The following is a 23,852-nucleotide window of genomic DNA, read 5'->3' as shown; positions in this document are numbered from 1 at the left end:
AGGTCTGGACCTGTATTTGGGATCCAGCCTTGGCAAAGCCTTTTCTGGCTCCAGTACCACCAGACCAGGGCAGTTGTTTCTTGAGAGCTGTGTTGGGATTTAGATTAGCTTGCTGTCAGGAATGCCACAGGTGGGATTCCTGCATTTAAGAGACTGGAACTACGTCTCTAGGGTCCTCTTTTAAGATTCTAGGATTTTGTGACACATCTCCTTTTCCTTGAAGTTTTGAGGACTGATTCTGGCTGGGTCTAGGGTGGGTTGACTCAACACTCTTCCAAAGATCTCATGTTTATTAAGAAAGGTTCGAGGCAGTGAAGAGAGATGCCTCTCAGGCTGGTTCTCCAGTAAGTCAGACCTGAGGCATCCAAAGACATCCTTTTTTTTTTTTTTTTTTTTTTTTTTTTAAGACATCCTTTTTCTTCAAGGAGAGATGCCTACCTCTATAGAGATGGTGGAGGGCATCCACTGTGAACTTATCTGTGTTACCTTGGGCGAGTCCTTTCCCCTCCTTATGCCTCAGTTTCCTGCTCTGTAAAATAAGAGGGTTAGACCATGACCTACTGGGGTCTCTTCCAGCTCTAAATCTATGATCCTATGATCTAGTGATCCCTTCATAGTTTCTCCCCACCACCTCAAAACGGTCTCCCCAGTCTGGTATCCTTGGTTACAGTTCCTTGGAAATTGAAGATGTAGAGATTGCGAACCATAAAAGTGGTAAAGTGGAAAGAGTCTTGGATCTGGAATCAAAGTATTTGTGTTTGAATAATGGCTTTGCTACTTACTAAAGGATATGACCTAAGGCAAGTCACGTAACCTTCCTTGGCTTCAGTTTCCCCATCTGTAAAGCGAAGGGGCTAGACTAGATAATCTCCGAGGTCCCATCCAGCTTAGATCTTTGAGACTCTACGACTCCCCCCCCCCGCCCCAGTCGATGTCCAGCGGCTCTGGCCGCTCGCCCCCTTCTTCGTCACACCATTGCCCCTCCCTCACTTTTGGAGCGCGCTCTTCCTCCCACCTCCCAACAAGCTCCTTTCTCTTCCAGGGCCCCTCCTCCTCCTCGCCCGCAGTTGGTGGGCTCGACCAACGAGAAAGGGAGTCCTCCGGAGCGTCCTAGAGCGGAGCCGGAAGTGTCCTCGAAGGGAGAGAGGGGCGCGACGGCAGACTCAGTAGTCCGCGCCTCGCCCAGCCTCAGCTCAGGTGCCATTGTTCTTTCCCGCCTCAGGTGAGTCGGCTTTGGGGTGCAAAAGCTGTCTCTCCCTCTCCTCTCGGACACATTCCCCCCTCTTCCCGGACTTGGCTCCCCCACCCCCGGAGCCCACGGAGACCCTCGGTCTCTTCACTTGACTCTCCGTGGCACCCCCTCCCCCCGCTGGCCGCCCCTAACCCACGCCATGAGGCATCCCCCCCACCCTTTGCGCGGGCCGGTCTCGCCCTTGCCCCCTCTCCCCCTCCGCTTCCCCAGCCTTCCTCCCGCACAATTCCAGACCCCGCCCGTACTGCCATGAGGGCACCAGTTTGGCGGGAGCGGTGCTTCCTGGCGTGGAGGTAAGGCTGGAAAAGTATGTCGAGGCCCGATCTGGGGAGGGCCCTGACTGACAAGATTAAGGAGTTTAGAGTTTATCTTACACATTCTCGCTGCGTGCTTTTGGGTAAGTTACGAAGTATCTCTTAGCCTCATTTTCTCACCTGTAAAGTGGAGAGAATAATACTTTGCAAAGTTTTAAAAAATTAGATAGTGAACTTTAGAGGGCTGTATTAATATGAGCTATAATTATTGTTATATGCCCTTCATCATTCTCCCATTAAGGTCGATGGCCTGTGTGATAGGACTCCCTACCCAAAGTCAGCCTTTCTTCTTCTTTCCTTGCTCAGTAAAGAAATTTTTGAGTGATAAATCTCAGCCTTTGTATTTCCACTATTTAGGGGAACTTGAGGTCCCATTCATTTGGTTGGTCCTCTGGGTCCAGTCTTTTGTACGGCAAAGACTCATCTAATATATCTCTTTGGTAAGTTTGAATTTTGGTATGTCTTTATAAATGTTAAAGTGCTATATAAATGTGATTTTTAAAATTATTAACAAATACGATTTTACTAAGTACTATATAGGGCTACAAAAGAAGTAGGAGATACTGGCCAATATTTATGATCTAGTTTGGGACAATAGCAATTATATTTATCCAGATCATATATTCAGAGAACTTTAGAGCTAGAAGGGAGCCCAGAGTTCATCTTGACCAAACCCCTTGTTTTTATGATTAAAGAAGCACATTTATGGAGATTATAGCTTTGTCTAAGGTCACACAGCAAATATTTCATATAAGTTGGGGAGAAGGTACATGTAAATAATAATAATATCTCTAAATAAAATTTAATTGCCAGGTATCTTTATGTGGAGGTAATGTTAAAAGGCATTTGCCTTAAATAGTTGAACAAAGCTTCCTTATGAAAATATTAGCCTTTGTCCCCACATTGTAAAGCCCATTGGAATTGATAATTACACTGAAGCCACTTTAAGATCTTAACTTTGCCTCTTAATTGGTCTACAAAGGGCTGAGTTCCAGGGACTGGCCTGAAGAATCCTTAAATAAAACAATTCCTTATGGTGGACAAAGGTGGACTCTGTAATTACAATAGGTAGCTATAATTTATTTACTTGTACATATTTTATATAGTGAGTTTATTGCCCTCTAAAAAGCTGACTGTGATATGAGTAGGAAACCATTACTGAGAGCTTTATGGGGCACATGAAGGGTAAATTTTGTGGTCCTAAAGTATTAGTAGATCAACATTTGTTAAGAATCTACCATGTGCGATGCATAGGACCTGGGGATATAAATACAAAAGTCAGTTGGTCGCTAATCTCATGGAGTTTACTTAGTGTTAATAGTCTCATGATATTCACCCCTCCTTAATTAATCCCCCATGCCTGTGTTGGGAACACAACCATTATAGGCCTTGTAGTTAAAAAACTGAAATAATTTTGAAAGCTTTTTAGAACTATTTTTATTTTGGTAGTTGTAGCTGTTAAAGGGTCTTTAGACTAGAATCTCATGTTTATCCAGTTCATTTCATCAAACACTTATTAAGCTCCTACTGTGTACAAGGTACTGAGCTAGAGATAAAAAGGACCAGAATTTATCCAAAGAGCATTTAGGTAATTGAGTATGCTTCAATCTACTTACTTTTCCAATAGAAAATAAGAATTAGAATTGAAGCCATGTTAATTTAACTTTTCCTTATTTTTAAGTGTGTGTTTGGGGAGGGGGGCAGTCCTTTTAAAGCTCACTTTTTCTATTTTACTAAGGAAATATCTCTTGTCTTGTGAACTTTGGGAATGTTGTCACCAAAGATTCTTTTGTCATGTTGCATCATAGGTTTAAATGGCATTAATATTGTGATCCCTCGTCATGCAACTTTTCCCTGACATCCTAAATTCTCTGACTTTGAATTCTGCCTCTGGGAATCATGTTTCTCATGTCAAATATCTTCATTGAATGCATCTGTTTCATTACTTGGGTATTATTATAAATGGATTTGGGGGGGTGAGGTGGATTTTTTGTTTTGTTATGCATAGAAGTCTTGAATTAAACCTTTTGGCACAGGCCAGCATTTTATTTTAGGAGATCTTAGCTTACCAACTTCCAGGACACCTTACTTTCTCAATGAATTCTGTGCCTGGTTCAGTTTTTCTCCTTTCATCTCCTGCTTTCATAATTGGGGCCTTCAGCATATTGATATACCCTCAAACATCATAACTTCCCAGTTCCTCAGTTTACTCATTTCCCATGACCTACTCCTTCATCCTACCTCAGTTACACATAGAAATGGTCATACCCTTGATTTTTCCATCATATATAAGTGTTCCACTTCCACGTTAATGAACTCTGAAATTCCTTTATTTGATCATAATCTTTTGTCATTCCATCTTTCCCTTTGTCTTATAACCCCTAACCCTGTTCTTTATCCTCATTGTGACTACCAATCCCTCTACCCCTCAGTTCTTTCCTAGGCTCATTACTCCTACCCTGGCTACATTTTCCTACCTTCCAAATCTTGAGTAGTTCAACTCTGCACTATCTTCTACTTTTGGTCTTTGCCCCCTTTTTCTTATTACTGATCTTGCCCTGCCAATCCTCAATCTCAGATTACTCCATCATCCTTTGGCTTTGCTCCTATTTATGTGTTGCTGAAAGAAGCTAGAGAATATCACAACTCTGCTGACTGAGCCCTCACTGTGACAGAGCAATCCTTTTACACCTCCCTAATGGAGTCACTATTCCACTCACCACAGTGGCTTTTCCAAATTTTTTCATTCTTCCTCAGTCCTCTCACAGCTCCCCCTCCTTTAACTCTTTTAGCTGAGAATCTTGCCTCATATTTCATTGAAAAGCTTGAGTCCATTCACTGAGAGCTCCTTCTCCCCTCCCCTCCAGATGGCATCACCCATATGTCTTCCTCCACTATTTACTCTTCACCCTGTCTCACGTGAAGAGATGGATCTGCTCCTTGCCAAGGTAGACCCCCCCTTTACATGCACCCTTGATCCCATCCTGTGTTATCTTTTCTAGCAAATTTCCCCCTCAGTTATCCTCACTCACTAATATTCCATCTCTGCTTGTTTATTGGCTGCTTCCCTGATGCCTACAAACAAGCCCATGTCAACCCCCATCCTTAAAAAACCCTCACTTAATCAATCCATCCATCCCTGCTAGCTATCGCCCTGTATCTCTTGTGACTAAACTCCTTGAAAGCCATCTACAAGTGGTACTTTCACTTCTTTCTTATTCTGTTAACTTTCTACAGTCTGGCTTCCATCATCATTCAACTGAGATTGCTCTCCTCATAGTTACCAATTATCCTTTTTTTTTTTTTTTAAATCAATTATCTTTAAGTGCCAAATCTAATGCCTTCTTCTCAGTCCTCATCCTTCTTGAAACTTGTAGACTTTGACTGTCATCCTCTTCTTGATTATTTCTTCTCTGTAGGTTTTCATGAAAATGTTCTCACCTAGTTCTCCTCTTACCTGACTAGACAGTCTCCTTAGTCCTTGCTGGATGTTATAGCCCCCAAGGCTTTGTCTTGGGTACTCATTTCCCTCTAAAAACTGAGCTCAGTTGTGAACTCCTACAGGAATCCTACCCTAATATCCCCCATTTGTTGGTGTCTTCATCCTGAAAATTATTTTCTTTGTACTTTGTATTTAATTTTCTATGTATGTGCTTTTTTTCTCCAGTAGAATGTAAGCCTCTTGAGGGCAGGGACAGTTTTGTTTTTGTCTTTGTATCCCCAACAACTTGCACAGTGCTGGGTACAAAGTAGGTAGTAGGCTTGTTGCATGAATAAATCATACTGGAGTGTCTTTCCCCTCCCTAGTAATTGTTTAGTAAATATTCATTGAATTGTCTGAAAAGCTGTTAGTTCATTGAGGATTCTTTCCCTCAGTTTCAGGTGAGTTAATTTCTTTCTGTGGGAGACAGGTAGCATTGCTGCTTTTTTTTTTATTTATTTGTTTAAAAAATTTTTTTAAATCCAACTAGCATCTCATCAAAAACAGAGTATGGAATTATATCCTTTGATAAATCCATAAATAGGAACTAGTTACATTTTTATTGAAAAGTAGTAATTTATTTTCTGTATCCCCTTCCAGTTTATTTTCTGGCTGCATGTTTAGTTTTGTTGTCATTTTTTTATATAGCAGTAGTCATTGTGCATATTATTCTCTTAATTCTGGTATCTGTGCTTTTTATTCAGTTGTAGGAGTCTGTCCATATTTGTATTCTTCATAACTGTTATTTTTTACAGTGCAGTCATAGTCCATTACATTGCTATACCACAGTTTATTCAACTGTTTCCCGGTCATTGGACATGTAAGTAGTTTCCAGTTTTTCACTATAACAAATGAGAATTATGAATATATTTGTATGGGTAGTTTGTTTTTACTTTAAATAGCATCTTTTGGATATATTCCCAGCACTGGGATCACTTGATTGAAGGGTATGACTGATTTTGTAATGCTTACTGTGTATTACCAGATCAGTCACCTCAAATAAACCTTGTATCAATTTATAATTTTACTAATAATGAAATAGAGTGCCTATTTCCCCACAACCCCACCAACATAAATTTTGATGGTTTGGGGCCATTTTTTTTTTCCAAAATTAAATTGGGTATTATAAGGGAATGTCCTAAGTTATTTCATTTGTCATTTCTCTGACTTATGGAGAGTTGAACAACTTTTCAAGTGGTTATTAATGGAGAAGTTATTTCCCCCTTTGAGAACTGTATTCCTTCTCCTTTGACCACGTCTCCATTGGGATAGTAGTTCTCTTATTTTTGTATAATTAGATTTGTCAGTTTTCTCTCTTATACTTTCTACCATTTGATAGTAGATAAAATTTTTTTGTCTTTTCTACAATTGAGGTAAATTTGTTACTCTTATATTTCTGTATCTTATGACTTAAAAATCATTAGATCATTGATCCAGATGGTTTACTTTGGTATACGATATGAGATATACCTCAACATTAATTTTTTTTTCTATGTTGCTATCCAGTTTTCTGAAGAATTTTTCATTGAATGATTGCTTTTTTTCTTTTGGGTTTATTAAGCACTTATCTTATGTATACTAGATTCTCTTTCTGAATTTTCTGTTTTTCCATTGATCTATTTTTTAATCAAATATCAGTTTTGATTATTCGAAATCTAATATGGCAAGTCCAATCTCAACCCCTGTACTTTCTCATAATATTCTTGTTTGAGTTTCTATAATGGGTTTTTAATGGATTTATCTAATTTTATAAAGTAGCTCATTAGTATTTTGATTGGTATTGAATTAAATCTATGAATTAATTTGAGAAATAGTTTATATTAGTTTATATTAGCTTTACCTCTAACCATTTGCAGTTGACACCTGATTTAAGTTAAAATAGTTTCAGGTCTGGCTCTGTAAAGGTCTCTTGTGTTTTGGTAAGTTTGTGACCAAATATTTGATTTATTTTATCATTATAAATGATATTTGTTTTCCTGTCAACTTTTCCTCATTTTTATTGGTGATATAAAAATGCAGATCATTTTTATAGGTTTATCCTATATTCTGCTAACTTGCTACAGTTACTTATTACCTCCCTTTTTTTTTTTGTTTTTTTAGTCTCTTGAATTTTTAAGAAACATAATTATGTCACTGGCAAATAGAGATTAACCTCCTTTTTTTTTGCCACTTATCGCTTTTATTTTTTCATATTGTTCCTTTTATTACTATATTTTTAAATGTTTTAAATCATTGCTGTATTTTATCAAAGACTTTCTGCATCTATTGGTAAGAGTTTTTTTTTTTAAATTTTTGGTTGATATGATTTCTTATATTGATTTTTTTTTTCTTACATTAAACCAACCTTGTATTCCAGGTATCCTACTTGGTCATAATAAATAATTTTAGCTGGGTGGGGGAGAAATAGAATTGATGCATTCTATTGCCAGTATTTCATTTAATATTTTTGCGTCATTCATTAATGATGTTGGACGTTAATTTTCTTTTTCAGCCTTATCTTTGCCAGATTTGAGGATCAAAACCATAAATGCCTCATAAAAAGAACTAGGTTGCATGTAGTCTTTTTAACTAGAAGTAGTCTATGTAATATGGGGGTGGTTTGGTTTTTGAAGCTGTGGGAGGATTCACTGTGATTTGGTTTGGGACTGGTATCTTTTGGGGGGGTGGGGAAATACATCTCCTTAATAGTCTGCCTCATTTCTCTTTCCAAAATCAGTTTATTTAGATTATTTTTTCTGTTTTGTCAGTTTGGACATTTTATATTTTTATAGATACTCATCCATTTTTCTTCATGGCTCATGAAACTAAGGATTTATTAGTTTAAAGCTATCCATGGTAGTCTTCAATAATTTTCTTAATTTCTTTTGCATTTATTGTGATCTTCCCTTTCCCATGTCTAATTTTGATAATTTGAGGTTCTTGTTTCTTTTTTAAAAAAAATTCTCACTAATTTATCAGTTTTTGATAATGTTTTAAAGAAAAATAGCCCTTGGTTTTATTTATCATTTTATTTATGTCATTTTCCATTTTATTAATCTCTGCCCTGATTTTGATGATTTCTCTTTTCCTTTGGTATGTTGCTTTGTTCCTTTTCTAAATGTTTTCATTCTCTCTCTCTTTATATATATTCTGTGTTAAAAATTTGCATCTGAACATTGACTTGACAATATCCCATAGATTGTGGAATGTTGTCCATAGCTTTGAGGTATCTGTTTTATAACTTCTTCTTTCACCCTGGATTTATTTAATAAAGAGGTTGATTCAATGCATTATGTGAAGTAAATGTAATATATATAATTTTTGCCTTCCAAAATTTGCTTTTATGATTCATCTTATTAGCAATTCTTAACTTTTCCCATTAACTTTTCTTTGTAAAATTATTAAATTCATTGTTCAACTCTATTATCTTATTTATCTTTTGGTTTGATTTATCAAATTCTGATACTAAGGTATTGAAATCTCCTAATGCTATTTATTTGTTACTACTTATTGCGAGACTGCCAGCCTTTCTTTCTAAACGTCTGCTATGTTTAGTGCATGCATATTTAAAATTTATATTCTCTGATTTTGAATAATTTTAGGCATAATATAGTTTCCTTATTTGTCTCTTTTAATGCCTTCTGGTTTGAATTCAACTTTGTTGGGAGTCATCAATCTTGTTTTTCTTGATTTAGATATAGCGTGACAAAATTTGGTCTAACTTGTAAAGTTTTGCAAATCTATACTAAATGTTGAATTTTGCTTTTTGACCATTTTATAGCCCATTTTCTTTTTAGCAGAAAGTTCTGTTTATTTATGTTAGATATGGCAGTTAAATTTGACTTTTATCATTCTTTGATAGTTCTATTACTTGTTTGTCAGAAAGGCGTATTAACTTCTCTTATTTCTGTTAATAAACCAAACAACAAACAATACCTAACAATATTCCTCTATTATGCTATTATTATTATTATTATTATTATTCCCTTGCAAGGATTTTAGCTTCACTTTGCTGATTGCTATGCTTTCCCTTTCTCCCTTTTTTCCTCCCTCCTTTTTTATCTGGGCCACAGGGCTCCCTTTTGTAACATGCAGTAATTTAGGAAACACTGGTTTTATAGTTGTTTCAGTGGATAATTTTGGTTTCAAAATAAGTATTCTTAGTATTTGCTACTTAAGCTTTGAAGGCTTCTGCTCTGGTGAAGGCTGTGTTGAAATACCTACATATCCAAAATTCTTTAGAATTGCTTTCCTTCTTAAATGTTCATCTCTTTCCTTTAGACTGCTAGAATTTCTGGGAAATTTAATCTGGGTTATAGGTCATTGTTTTCAATTTTATATGTGTTGTATACTTTTCTGTTCATTCCTGGTTCTTTTAGAAAAATCCAGTGAGTGCTTAATTGATGCGTTTTGATAGCTGGTGTCTGCCTTCAGCTGACTTACAGTGAAGTTTGGAGATTAATATGCCTAGGAGAGTTGAGTTTTCTGCTTTTCCTTAATTATGTAGATCCTTCCTATTTCCCATGTCGCTTGTTTTTCTGGAGCAGAACAGTTACTTGTAAGTACATGAGTAAGAATCTTTAATTTTTTATTGGAGTCCAGAGATTCTGAGGTTGCTTGTTCCTGAATTGTCTTGCTGTACAGTTTCCTGATGTCTTCCTGGTTCAGTTATTTTCTGGGCTTGTTTTTTCTGCTTTCACTGCTACATTGTCTGCCATTTGGTCTTCAATTTGCTTTTAATTTTAAAAATTGATGTTTTCAGACTATAATCAGTCTTTATAGGTGGAATTTGAGGTTTCTTTCCCTCATTTTTTTCAGTTTTTCTAAGTTTTTTTAGCTTTGTCGACATCTTTTAATTCTTCTGATTTTCTTGCTTATTCTTCCCTAAATTCTTTGAATGCGTCTATTTTGAAGATCTCAGGATTCTTTGCACTGCTTCTCTTTCTGTATACATTTCTTGGTACATTTGTCCTTGCTTCCTTTATTCTATAATATTTTTGTATTATATTGGAGCTCTTTGGTTTGCTCATTGTCTTTTTGGTGTACTTTAATTTTGTGTGAATTTTGAATGATATGGTTTCTTTGGGACATTTTATTGTTAGTTTTTCAGGGGAATCGTGAGGAGCCTGGCTCCCTTGCACTCTCTCACTGCGCCATCTTCTCAGAAGTCCCCCCATTGGTGTTTTCTATTTATCATTTCAGATGACAGGACTGAAACTGAGAGCATGGAGTCTGTTCCGAAGTGGGAAATTTCTGAAGAAGTCCAATCACAGGGCATATTATCATCAGGATTCCCAAGGAACATTCTCATGGGTCCCAACTGTGGACAAGCCTCTGGCAGTGATTGTAGGTTAGAGACACAGCCTAAAACACCACTGCGACACAGTCTTTCGTTATCTTTCTCAGGAAAAAGATTTCAGGCATATAACATTTAGCAGAAGAGTGTCCTCACTGGGGAGAGAGGCTGTGTCTGTTATCGAATGTGAGACAATTTTAAAACTCTTACGTAAGAGAGATCCTGTAGAAGGGAGAGCCCAGGAATATGGTTTATATGGCCACAGCTTCAAGCAGAATGCAGTTTTTAAGATGACAGAGAGAAACTCTATGAAACGAATCTGGGGAGAAAAAAAACCAAACAACCTCCTACAAAATTAAATCAGAACTTATTCATCATCAGGAAATACATAGGACAGAGAAACCTATTGAGTGTAATGAATGTGAGAAAGGACCGACTCAAACCATATCTGAACCCCAGAAAATTCATACTAAAAAGAGACCTTATGACTATAAAGACTAGAAGAGTCTCCAGCAGGAGCTCATCTGACATTAAACATCAGAGAATCTACAGTGAAATTAAATCCTAGAAATTTAATGAGTGTGGAGAAACCTTTAGCAATAGCGTTTTGAATACCAGAGAATTGAATTGACAGTGGAGAGAAACCCTGTGAAGATAATGGATGTGGGAAAGCCTTCTATCAATTCACACCTCATTAGATATCAGAATTTACATGGAGCCCCGTGAATGTAAATAATGTGGGAAGCTCTTCAAGTAGAGTTCAGCATGCCTTGATCAGAAAATTCAAGCTAGATTGACTTTCTGTGTAATGAATATGGGAAAGCCTTCATGGAGCACATCTTGATTGCACTTAAGATAAGTCATATTTGAGAAATATCCTATGAATGGAAAGAATGTTGGAAAATCTTCAGGTAGATCTTTGATGCTATTAAATGTCAGAGTGGAAATAAACCCTTATGAATGTAAACAGTATGTTTAAGGCTTCAACTAGAGCTTGGACCTCATTCAGCATCAGAAAATTCAAACCTGATATTTGAACCTTTGAATGCAATTAATATAGGAATGAGACCTACAGTTTTGTTGCATCTCAAAGTATCCAGACTAGCGCTAGATTTTATAAAACTTTGAAATTAAAGACCCTGATATTCCCAGGGTAAAAGACTAGAACCTACGAGTTTCTTTCTTGAATCAACTGCTCTCCCTAAGCACTCTTACTACAGTGAGCCCTGTAGAAGCTGCCTTCCCTGCATATTATCAAGTTGATGACCTCGAACATATGAAACAACCCTTTCAAGCCTCTTGAAGAAGTCATACCCCCGTCAGCTTAGCTTTTACCTGTTGACCACCTCTCTTTTTAGTCTGACCTGCCTTGTTCTTTTTCCCAACAACAACGAAAACTAAGCACCAGGTTTGGACCTGTGCTCCACCCACATCCACAGAGGCTCCTAGCTCAAGCCAAGGAATTTTGCCTCAACTATTTGACAGGGTGGGGAAGGGTGTCACAATGTTGGGAAAACTTTTGATTCGGTATCTTTGATTATCAACTTTGTGCTATTGCTGTCTTGGGTTTGGTGTAGTGCCTATCTATGCGTGCCTTTTGGGATGTTTGGGAAATGGGCAAGTTTTATAAGATTGTTTAGACACCTGTTACCACAGTTTTCTGTTTCATCTTGTGTTTTGACAAAGGTTTGTGCAGACTTTCCTTAATGTAGATCTAAGCCCTCACCTTTTACTAAGAAAAGATACTTTATTTTCTTGGGATGTTTTCTTGATGATCAGAAACTAGAGGGCAAGGGATCAAGGAAGGGAGGGGAGCTTTGGATTTGGAAAGTTTACTGGCACTGGAATGACAATGTGGATGTATTTAATGCTGGAAGTTCAGGACAATCAGGGTTGAACCCCTGTGCCCTGTACAGGTGGGGCACACCATAGTTTGAGAACCCTAGATTGAGTTAGTAGCTATACGAGCGATATATATCCATATATACTTGTGTATGTGGATATATATATAGATATACCTGTATATGTGTGTATATATATATCCCCAATCTCTGAACTTTTCATTTTTTACCTGTGGGACCAGATAAATTTTACAGAGCCTAGAACTACCTGTCTGTATTAAGTCATAAATATAAGGACCTTGCAGACTCAGCCCTGTTGGTGGGAAAAGCACCTCTCTAGGACCAAGTATGCTAACGGTCTGGGCAATGTACCACGTTGACAGCACAACTCCAGGACACATGGACCCTACTCACATGTTCTCAAGGATTGAATGCTGGATCACTAGTCTCTCAAAATTTGGCTCTCCCTTTAAATTGTTACCTGGGTTTTTTGCCCCGACCTTACAGTTCATGGAGTTGTATCTATCCAGTGGGTTTTTTGGATGTGCTGTCATTACCACAATGTAGGGCTTTCTAATTATTCCGGGCTACAGCCCAGTATTGGACTCCTGTGCAGCTAGAAGAGTAGAAGTCAGATAAACTCGCAAAGACCTACAGCAGAAGGAGGCTGCTAATTGCTGAGTCCAGCACCCATGCTAAGGCCCTAAAACTATTTTAGACCTTCAAGCCTCTTCAAGTTATGTGCCTGAAATCTCAGTTATAAGAAGTTAAGGTAGTCTACCAAGTAGGGGTCTCAGAGACTTGAATGGGAATAACCTGGTTCAGTTTTGGTTTTCAGAGACTAATAAATCAGTACCTCCAAATTGAAAGGCAAATACAGTCCTTGGTGGAAATCTCTCCCTAGATTGTATCAGCCCATCACTCTTAGCTTAGTGTTGCATCTGGACAGGGCCAGACTATTTTACCTAGACTTGAACAATTCCCACCTTACCTAAGCAGAGAAGAAACCTGTGGCTGGTCAATTTGTGTTTGTATTGTGACTGCATCTGCCATTATATTTAAACCTTTCTGTAAAAATATCCTGTTCCATAAGCAGAGGAAACCCCTATCATGGCAGTCTAAGCTAGCTGAGTCCTCTGTAAGTAAATCTCCCATATATCACTTGCAGTTGTTAGTAAACTTCTATGTGCTAGGCTGCCTAGTCCTGATGGCTTTGAGTACTGGTAGACTTGATGTTACTCAAACTTGGGGATTGGTATTACATGCCCCTTGGCCTCAAACGGGGACAAGAAATTGTAAAGTTGAATAAAAAAAAAAAAACTTTGTATCTGACCATGGGGTCCAGGCTAGGTAGGGAGGTGACTCGGGAGGGTTGAGTGGACCAGAAGTCAGAGTGAAGGTGAAAATTAGATTTGGAAATGTTAAGAAGGTAGGAAATTGTAAATAGGAATTTTTCAGAGAAGGAACGGGATGCCAGGCAGTGGTGGAAATGAAATGCAGATAAATATTAGGGTTGGAAATTAAGGAACTTTGAGAACAGAGTATTAGAGGGCCATCAGTATGGATTCAGCAGTTACTGAGGATGAAGAGGAAGACAGCCATTTGTTGATATCGTTGAGCAGGATTGGCAAATATCCTGGAAATCAAGAGATCATATTTTCATAGTGTGAACTTGAAGTTGCTGAGTGTAGTTTTCTTTGACTAATGAAAGTATTTGTGTTTGCTTTTTTAATTGCCCTTTGGTATTTTTGAAATTTTATTTTAGGAGGGTACAAAATGTTTTTCTGAACTTAGATTTTTTTCATATTAAATGTAGGCGTTGGCATCTCAGATTTGTCACATCTTGTTTATTATTGTGATTTACTTTCCTAACATTACAAAAAATATGTTTATTAAACCATGCATTTAAAGATGGTACAACTCTTTTCTTCATTGTGCTGCAAAAATAAATTTGCTGCCAATGTCATTCTTAATGTAATTTGTTTCAATTTTCTGTCTTGAATTTCTTTAGGTCCTGTCCTCCTATGGAACAACTTGTGCCCAGCAGGGGATATGTCTTTATCACTTTTATTATTTAGGTCCTTTTTTCCTCAAGAAAATTGCTAGTTTTACATGTCCACCAACTGTAAAACTGTTCAACATTTAATTCACCAAAATGTATGAATTGCCTAAGGCACTGTGCTAGGTAGGTGGCGAAGATACAGAGGTGAAAAAGTGACGCTGTCTGCTGTCGAGGAACATGTAGTCTATATGTACACAAACAAGTGTGGTATAATAGGTATATATATAATATAAGGTGTAATGTAATAAAAGCAGAGAATGAGATTGAGATTAAACTTTGTGAAATAGGAAGGGGAGAACACTCTAGGTTTGGGGGTTCATGGGGAATAGGTTGGGGTCTCAGGTAAGATCTTTTTATTTTGCCCCTCTCCCCCTTTCCTGGTGAGGAATCAGAAGGCTTCCTGTATGAGGTGGTAACTAAATTGGGCCTTGAAGGAAGAGCAGCACTTCAGCAGGCAGAGATCTAATGAACGTAGCCTCTAGGCATGGTGGGTAGCCTTTGAGAAGGCACAGAGACAGGAATAAGCAAGAAGACCCTGACAAACATCTTGTAGTTCAGTTTGGCTGGAAAGGTAAGTTGGTACCAGATGGTAGGCTGTGCCAGGCTGAGAAGTATATGTTTTGTCCAAAGGGCAGTATGGAGACACTGAAAGTGTTTTTTGTAGAGGAGTGACATCAGACCTGTGCCTTAGAAAGATTCTGGCTGCTGTATAAAGGATGATTTGAAGAGGAAAGACTAAATATAGGAAAAAACAGAAAGAGATTCCAGTCATTCAAGTGGTGGGAGATAAGTCTGAACTAAGGCAATAGCTTTGTAGATAGAAGGAAAGGGATAGACTAAAGAGATTTATGGATGTAGAATTAATAGGACTAAGCAACTGATTAACTATACAGAGGGAAGGAAGACTGAGAGAAAACATTTTGAGCCTCGATAACTTCAAAGGATGGTAGTACATTTATTATAGAAATGGGCAAACTGGGAGCGAGGGGCAGGCTTAAATGAGATGTCGAGTTCCATTTTCAGTTTCTTGAATTTGAGTTTCTAGCAGGACATCTACATGGGGATGTTTGGCATGTAGGTTGCAGTTGTTAACACTCTACCAGCTCGTTATATGTAGATTTCAGACTTGCCTGTTAAGATAGTTGAAGCTGTGAGAACCAACAAAGGAGAGTAAAAACCAATGGTCATTTGGAAGAAGAATCTAGAAATCTGACCATGGGGTCCAGGCTAGGTAGGGAGGTGACTCGGGAGGGTTGAGTGGACCAGAAGTCAGAGTGAAGGTGAAAATTAGATTTGGAAATGTTAGAAGGTAGGAAATTGTAAATAGGAATTTTTCAGAGAAGGAACAGGATGCCAGGCAGTGGTGGAAATGAAATGCAGATAAATATTAGGGTTGGAAATTAAGGAACTTTGAGAACATGACCTCTAGAAGAGGAGAAAATTTCAAAAAGGATGGAGGTGGTTGACATTGGTTATAGAAAGATTAAGGAGGATTGCTGACTAAGAGAAGGACGGTTGGATTTGGAAATTGAGGCTATTGGTGATCTCAGAGAGGAATTCTTTAGAGTGTTGTGAATTGAATCCAGGTCACAAGGGGTTAAGGAATGAATGGTGAGTGAGTAATGCACTACTTTTTCTAGAAGCTTAGCAATTAGGGGAGGAGAGATACAGGCAATGGTCTGAGGAGGTAGTAGAGTCAAGAACCTTGTTCGCTTTCTTTTAGGTGAAAGTTTGTAGGCAGAAGGAAAGGAGCCATAAAGGGAGAGATTTAAACATGAGAAGAAAAAATTATTGCCAGAGCAAGGTCCTAGGAAATGCTGAATAGATGGCATAGAATCAAGAGGGCTGCTGAATCTCGGGACTGGAGGGAATGTGGAAAGGATTAAAGAGTAAATAAAGAGATTTTAAGGTATGGAGAAAGACTATGAGAGCTCATGACTGGGGTAGCTTCAATCTTAATAGAAAAATAGAAGTCAGAGTGACCTGTTGATAGGATGGAAAGACAAATTTGGTCACAGTGTGATAGGGAGACAGGAATAAAAGAATTGTCATGTTCAGTGAGTTCTCAGATAAAGTAGCAGGGATTTCTAGGGAAATCGGCTTGGTTTTGGGACTTCTCTGAGAGTGATCACTGTTGCAGTTGAAAAAGTAGAGAAAGAGGTAATACGGTGATAAAGTGGGATTAAGCCTTATCAGCGTGGGATTCATCAGTGTGGGAAGGTGAGGGGATTCAAAAGTGGAAACCATGCATTTTGAAATGACTAACTATAGGATCAAGACTGAAGGGAGCAAATGGAATCCAGAACAGAGGTAAGAGCAAGAGATCACGAGGATGAAGACAACCTTAAGCAGGAGTAAGATAATGAAGGACTTGGGAGTTTCAGAGTTCAGCATCATGGAGGTGAAGCAGTTTCAGGTAATGGTAAGGTGCAGGCTGTGACCACTTTTCTAAGTCACTGAGATGAGTGGAGATGGGTGTTAGGGAATTGAATTCAATTGATTTTGATGAACCAAGATGACAGGGTGGTTGCAGTCAACAAACATCCTGAAGCCACTGAGTATGGTGTCAGAGGTTGGGATGGAAAGAAGTAAGCCAGGTACTGAAGTTTTCCAGGAAGGTGAGAGAGTATCCTAGAGATCTGAAGATGGTAGCAACAAGGCTTAGGGAAAGGTCAATAAAATTAGATGCCTTGTACTATAAAGGAGGAAAGGATGTTGAGTGATGGTAGAAGAGCAAGGGTGTGAAGATGGCAGGTTTAAAAAATTCAGGTCAGCATAGATTGTGCCAATACACGACGTGCTGATTGATGGCCAGGGCCTATAACTCAGTGAGGTCGCCATCAAAAGAGGATGAAGCCAGCTTTCAGTTAGCACTTTTCAGTGCTAGAAGGTAGGAGAAATGGAGGAGATTGAGGATATTTGTTAACAGGAAAGAGGGTTTTCCAGAGATCACAGTGGAAGAGGGTGGAGAGGTGAGGATCATGAATGACAGATGTGAATTTTAGATAAGATACCATCCCTGTACCAGTCTAGCTAATAGAAATAATTAAAAAACATTATTACATGAGAAGTACAAAACAATGCTGAATGAAATCCAAGGGCCAAGGGTGGACATGACTGTGGCTGAAGATGAGAGTGGGCAAAGGAGCATTGAAAGGGATTTTTGCAGAGTTAGATGGTGGTTCTGAATGTGCAAAGGAGCAGTAGATTATAATCTGCAGCCTACAGAATAGGAGCGCTGAATAGCTTCCAGCTGATGCTTAGCGCATAAATGGAGAATTAGACAGTGGAATTAAGGGTCTGAGAGAGATAAAAGGCTCCAGCTAGAATGAGGTCTAAGGAAAATCCCATCTCCCAGGTGGTCGAGTGGGCTTGGTTGCAGTGGGAAGAATTGAGTGGTCAGTGCCAGTGGAGGTGGGGTTGCAGATAGGAGGAGGCTTTCATGGATTCAATCTCCCAGCTCAGTGCCCTCGGCTTTTTAGCTGCATTTGGTCAAATTGGTTCTATGACTTTTGTTTAACTGCATAGTGGATTCTCTTTTTAGTAACTTACTTTGCTTCTCCTGCAGATGAGAGGATTTACATCTAATTCATTATAGTATTTTTGCTGATTTTTTTTGTCTTGAGTTTTAATTTATGTTATGCCATTCATCTATACTTTGTATCAATTACTTTTTTTAGTAGAGACTTTTTAACTTTGCATTTTCTATGAAATTAAAATTACCTTGTATCATTTCTTTTATATGTCTTAATATTACATGCATTTATTATCTGAATAGCTGGTCAAAGTTGTTTTCTTAGTTTTAAAGCTTCCATTCACGTGGTGTGGTAATCCTATATGCAGTTTGCTTCCAGGAATGTTAATTATATTATGCACACGGTAATAATATTTCTTAGTATGCCTGGTCAGCTTTTAGGACAATTTAGTTTCCTTTTGTATTAGAGATGTGTTTTAAAGATGTTATTTAGGTGATAATAAATCAAAAGATTATTAAAAAAATAATAATTATTTAGTTCTTTCAGGCGGTTTTCCCCCCTGTATCTTACATTGCTTTGTTAGTTGAAATTTTTAAGAGCTGAGATCCTATATAAAATGAGAGAGTTGTAAGGAACCTCACAGGTCATGTAGTCCAACTTCTCACCATCTGTTGAAGAGAAATCCAGTCTACCACTTCCCTGGCAGGATGTTATAAACAACCTCATTTTGAATGTTTCCAGTGACAGTGACCTTACCACATGACAGTGTCATTTTAGATAACTATAGTTATTATTAAGTTCTTCCTTTTATTGAGTCAAAATCAGTCTTCCTGCAGATTTCATTGGGTCACAGTTCTGCCCTGTGGAACTACACAGAAAAAGTTATCTTTCTTCCATATGACAGCGCCTGGGGCATGTGATCATGCCTTACCCCTGTGTCTTCTCTTTTCCAGCCTAAACACCCTTTGTTCCTTGATGATCATTGCTTTCCTTTCCTACTACTTAACAGTATTTTAAAAATCCATTCTGGAATTTTGCCAGGACCTGGGATCAAGCTCACCAGTCCGTATTTTACACAGTCCACCATATTCCAAATTGGAATATTGCCCGTCTCTTTAGTGGCACCTCTCCTGTTCACGTGACTTCTCAGAGGTTGCCAGCAGTAGTTCCATAGTTGTCTTTACAAGTTCTTTCGGTATCTGAGGAGGCTGTCCATCTGGACCTGGAGACTTGAAATTATTTAAAGTAGTTAGATGATTATTAGTGTACTGTTTCCTTACTTGTCTCAGATTTCGATACTTTTTACCTCATTTTTTTCTTATCCATTCTTGTCTGTAGACCATTGTCCAAAATCCAGAAGATGGTGAAAAAGGACTTGCTCTTTCTGTTCTTTGTTAGCATTACTTCATTTGTATCAAACAGTGGGTCTGTCCTAACTCTTGATAGAGGTTTAACACCTCTTCTCAACTTTGAGAGTTATTAAAGTACTGTCTGCCCAAAGGGAGAGAAGTAGAGCACTTTCCTTTTCTCTAAATGTAATTTGCAGTATTTCCCCTTATGATCATGTTAAGACAGTATTGTTTGCTTTTGGGACACATCTTTATTCATATATATATGTTGCCAAGGTCTTCTGGATGCTCGTGAACTTTTGTAGCTCCTAAATTGGTATTTTAAAAAAAAAATCTTTGCTTTTATCAGTAGATTGTTTTAGCTGAAAATGGGACTTGGAGCTTCTTGTATTTCTTTTTCTGTGACTTTGTTGAAGTATGGGAATATATGTATTTTTTAAACAGCATGACTTTTGCAAAATTTGTAGCTGTTTTTATGTGATAATTTTTTTTCTATTTAGATTTTTTCCTTTAAATTTGAAAATCAAGAATTTTGCCCCTGTATGGGTATTATTTTATTTGGGTTTTCCTCTCATTTTTCTTTGAATTCTTCCATTATTAATTTTCAATCATCTGGTTGTTTTATAGAATATTTTGACTTTTTTATTGCCCTAACCTGTATATTCTTTTTCCCTGTCTTCTAGTATTCCTGTAGATCAGAGGTTATTTCTAAGTGAACATTTTTTAATAATCTTAAGTTACATTATTAGAAAAGGTACAGAAGCAATTTTTCTTAATTTTATTTGCTCTCTCGCTCCAATTATATGAATATGCTTACTGGCTACCATGATTTCCAGCTTACTCTCTTTTAATATTCTGTATCATTTCCTTCCGGAGTAGTTGGAACATTAAGATTTCAGCCTCCTTATGAGCAAAAGGTCTGTCTTTGAATACTTTTGTAACATTCATAATAGCTGTGTTAGCGATTTTTCCTTCTTTTTGTTCTCCCTATCTGCTTTCTTCTTGTAGTAAATATTCACTTCAACGAACATTTATGTTAGTAGTGATAATACCCATTGAAGGCATCTTTTTTGAATTTATCCTTTTTTACAGTAGTTCATTTAATAGTTTACTCTTTCTGCCAGTCTGCTAAGCTTGAATTCTTGTTCTGGGGTCAGGAAATCTGAGTCTAGGCTCTAGGATATTCCAGTGTGTTAGGTCCTGGGGGCTTTTTTGGGTGTTGAAGAGGTGATTCATCTATCCTGTTCACCAACTGTCAGAAAATGACTTCTAAATGGATGGTTTATGTGGTAAGTTTGCCAGTATGGCAGAAATATGAATGACAAGCCCCTTCCCCCCTCACAAAATTCATATAACCTATTGAGACTAATTGGAAGGTATTTTTTTCCATCAGCTGGGGCATCTGATGAGAGGTCAAAGGTCAAAGACAGGTACTGAGGATTTTTCTTCCAGGCGCTTCTAGAAGGAAGACCGTGTCCTGCTCCAGGTCTGTAGAACGAGTCTCACGACAACCATCTGTGCCACGTAAGCTCCAACGTCCTCAGATCAGTTCGTGAGATACAGCAGCATCAAAAGATGGCTTCCCAGCTTGCCCTTTGTATACAGGGAAAGTCCCATCTCTGACACGTGTCAGTGATGTTTCACCAGTTTCCCTCACTTCCAGGGATTCTAGGCCAGTGATGGATAGGGAGACAAGATTTTGTCTGTTGCCTCTCTTTTCCAGATCTCTGCTTTGGGAACTTTTAGTACTATATTTGGTTGAGAGGGTGAAGGAGGTGGGAGTGGAGTCTGACTAATTCTATAGCTGACTTTGCAGATTTGTTTATGATATAGAGTTGAGGGATGTGGGGAGAGGGAGTATGTGTTCTCAAAGCCTTGCCCTTTGGTTTTTTAAATTTCCCAAAGTACAGCAGCTCACTGCTCCAAACAGATGACATTCACCTGTACAGTTTAGCTCATCTGGGAGTTAAGACTAGAGGCCTTATGGCCCAGGAAAACAAAGTTAGCAAATGGCAAAACAAACACCCCCCCCACCCCAAAGGTACCATTAAAATTGTTCACGACCTGGATTTCTGACTTGACCCTTAACTCTCTTCAGCTAGTCTCCAAACTCTAAAGCATGCCATGCTAATGTCCAGTACTATATAGATCAAAACATCTTGCCTTTGGGAAATGGATCAGCAGGAAACATGACTATTTGAAAATGCTTCCACTGCGATCTACCTGTGGCTATTGAGTCTTTCTCATAAGGCAAGTTACATTGGGCTGTCGGGGAGCTCTTGCAGGATGGGAAGAAGGGAGCTCTGGAGTCATGCAGGGCCATATGGCGTCCTCTGGTTATTTCATGAATTAAGGTTTACCTTAACTGTTTTTCTTTAATGGATTCTGTACTCCACACCAGCATCCTTGAATTGGATGTTACTTTGATATTTTTACATATGGTGTAGTGGAAGCATGCTTTGATTTTTACAGGAAATTGTTACGGTTATATTTCTTCCATATTCCACCCTTGTTCCACCTCTGGATCCTGGTGTATATATAGTTACACTAGGGTTCATCATAGAACAGCTGTGGAAATGTCCTTTAAGACTAAAGGATGTTACTGTGAGGAGGAGAAAAATTCTTGTAGTGGCAATAACTGTCCTGTTCCATCTGAATCTGAGGATTATGGTGTACCAAGCCAAATTTCTTTGTTTTTATTTGAACTTGTTTTGGGGTTTGAGTTTAGAATATAGTCATTTCATGCACTCCAGTGACACTCTATCCAAAAAATGTAATAGCCTGGCCTGTGTTCAAACAAATGGATCTGTCCCTCTTTTGAGAGAGGGGAAGACAGTGTTGTGAAATGAGTCAGAAAGATTCAGCCACCACCTTCCCTATTCCTTCCTGTTGATTCTGTCCATCTACCTGCCTCTGATTTAATGCTCAGATGTGCCCTCAAAGCATTCCAGGAAACAGCTTGATATTTCTTTGCATGTTGGGTTGGTGATTGGTAAGGATGGTCACCTTTACCACAGCAGTATCAAAAAAGATCACAGACAAATAGTTTTAAAAAGTATTCATGGTCTTAATAGGTTATCTGTTACATAGTAAGTGCCACTGTTAACACTCATGAGGAGGGTTCTCAGATCACATATGTAAACATTATGCAGCTAATTTATTTCCATGGTTACATTGTAACATCAAAAGTAAAACAATAGCAAATGCAGTGTGTGTGTGTGTGTAATTGGACTAATACAGATTAGACAGGAAAACTTTTAAAAGCATGATTTCCATTCCATGAGCTCATGTTTGCACAATTTCTAGTGAAATTTGGATTCTATCCAGCCTATACTCAAGTTCTAAGAAACAAATCACAAATTTCAGCATAATTGATATTTCACGTCTTGTTGCAGTCATTTTCTGGCAAGGCTTATTTCTTGATCTGGCTAGGAGAGATAAGATGTCTATTGGAAGACATTGTGAATGGAGGGGCTGTGTTTCTTAAAGATAAGAGTGGACCATATTGAAAATATGAAAAGATGAGGTCAAGATGGCCAGCTAATTTCTACTTGCCTTCTCTCCATAGCTCTATTCTACATAGCCAGTCCTTTCAAGCACAATGTATAGGCTCAGAAGCCCTCTGTTTTATGCATTCTTTAATCCACAAGGGAAAGCGTTTCCTGCACAACCATAGTGAAACTATTACAATATTATGGAAATCGCATAGTCTAAAATTGCCATCCCTCCTAAGACATTCTCATGTCAGGTTTTGGGAGAGGGTTTTTAGGATTCATTACTGGGGAGGTGTATCTGCATTCAGGGCTTTGGAAGGTAGTTTGGCATTCAGTATTTATGTGACTTAAATGTAGAGTGGCTCTATTGCCAATATAGAAATAAATTATCCAGTTCCTTAAGGCCTATAGGAATAAGCCCCTCATGGGCAATTGGTGTACTTCCCATTTAGGAGTTAGGAGTGTGTCCCTATTATGAAGTTCGCATCCTGCTACTCATTCAATGTCAGTGATGTTAGACCTGGAATATAATGTAGGTATTGCCTATCAGGTCTTCATTTTCTTCTGCCTTTACTACGGAATGGAAAATGGATTTTCAGAGGTCTCCCTACATGGGCACAGTGTCATAGGGCTGTCCTTCAGGGAACCATCCACCAGGGACAGGAATGTTACACTCAAATCATTGTTCAGAAAAATGAGAATTTTCTCAATTGAATTGTTTCTTAACCTAAACAGCTTCTGATTATTGAAGGCAGAACAACAAAAATACTTTCAGATTTTCCCTCTGACATTACTTACTTATGTCACCTTGGGCAATTCTACTTAATCTCCTTGGGTTTCTGTTTTCAATGGTCTTCCAGCCCTAGCCCTGTGATCCTCTGAGGAGCCTAACAAAGGGGAGCACAGTTAAGGCACGTATCAGTGTGTGTCACCTGCCTAGGTTATAGGCAGTCAATACAGACTTTGAGAGAATTGCTGTTCCCTATAGTCTCTGTGATAACAGATATTTATGGTTTGGAGAGGGTGAGAGAGTGTTGTCAAGAGTACAGTTTGGGTGCAAATGGACAACTTGGAAATATCTGTTCATAATGAAGAACATTCAGAGCAACTTCATAAAATTTAGTATAGAAATTCTAATAATGAAATACTAATATATATTAATAATAATTACATGCATTTCTCATTATTATTGGCACCAAACTTATTTAAAATGATTGATTCCTTGATTGCTTATGGAAGCTTGGGATTTTACGGCCACTGATCTTGGGTACAAGTCAGAGAGCCTGCTCTTTATGTATTTTGCTTTAT

General features: G+C 38.2%; 1 long non-coding RNA gene across 1 annotated transcript; it reads left to right on the top strand.

Annotated features, from left to right (window-relative positions):
• Positions 1-1,099: 1,099 nt before the first annotated feature.
• Positions 1,100-13,510, top strand: LOC114030259. The gene is made up of 4 exons (XR_003567581.1): positions 1,100-1,222; positions 1,924-2,006; positions 5,803-5,867; positions 10,229-13,510. It is a non-coding gene; the product is annotated as an uncharacterized LOC114030259 (long non-coding RNA).
• The last annotated feature ends 10,342 nt before the right edge of the window (positions 13,511-23,852 follow it).

This window comes from Vombatus ursinus, unplaced genomic scaffold, assembly GCF_900497805.2.
Source record: "Vombatus ursinus unplaced genomic scaffold, bare-nosed wombat genome assembly UNPS02014951.1, whole genome shotgun sequence".
Taxonomy (NCBI): Eukaryota; Metazoa; Chordata; class Mammalia; order Diprotodontia; family Vombatidae; genus Vombatus; species Vombatus ursinus.
This window is presented reverse-complemented; position numbering and strand designations above follow the sequence as displayed.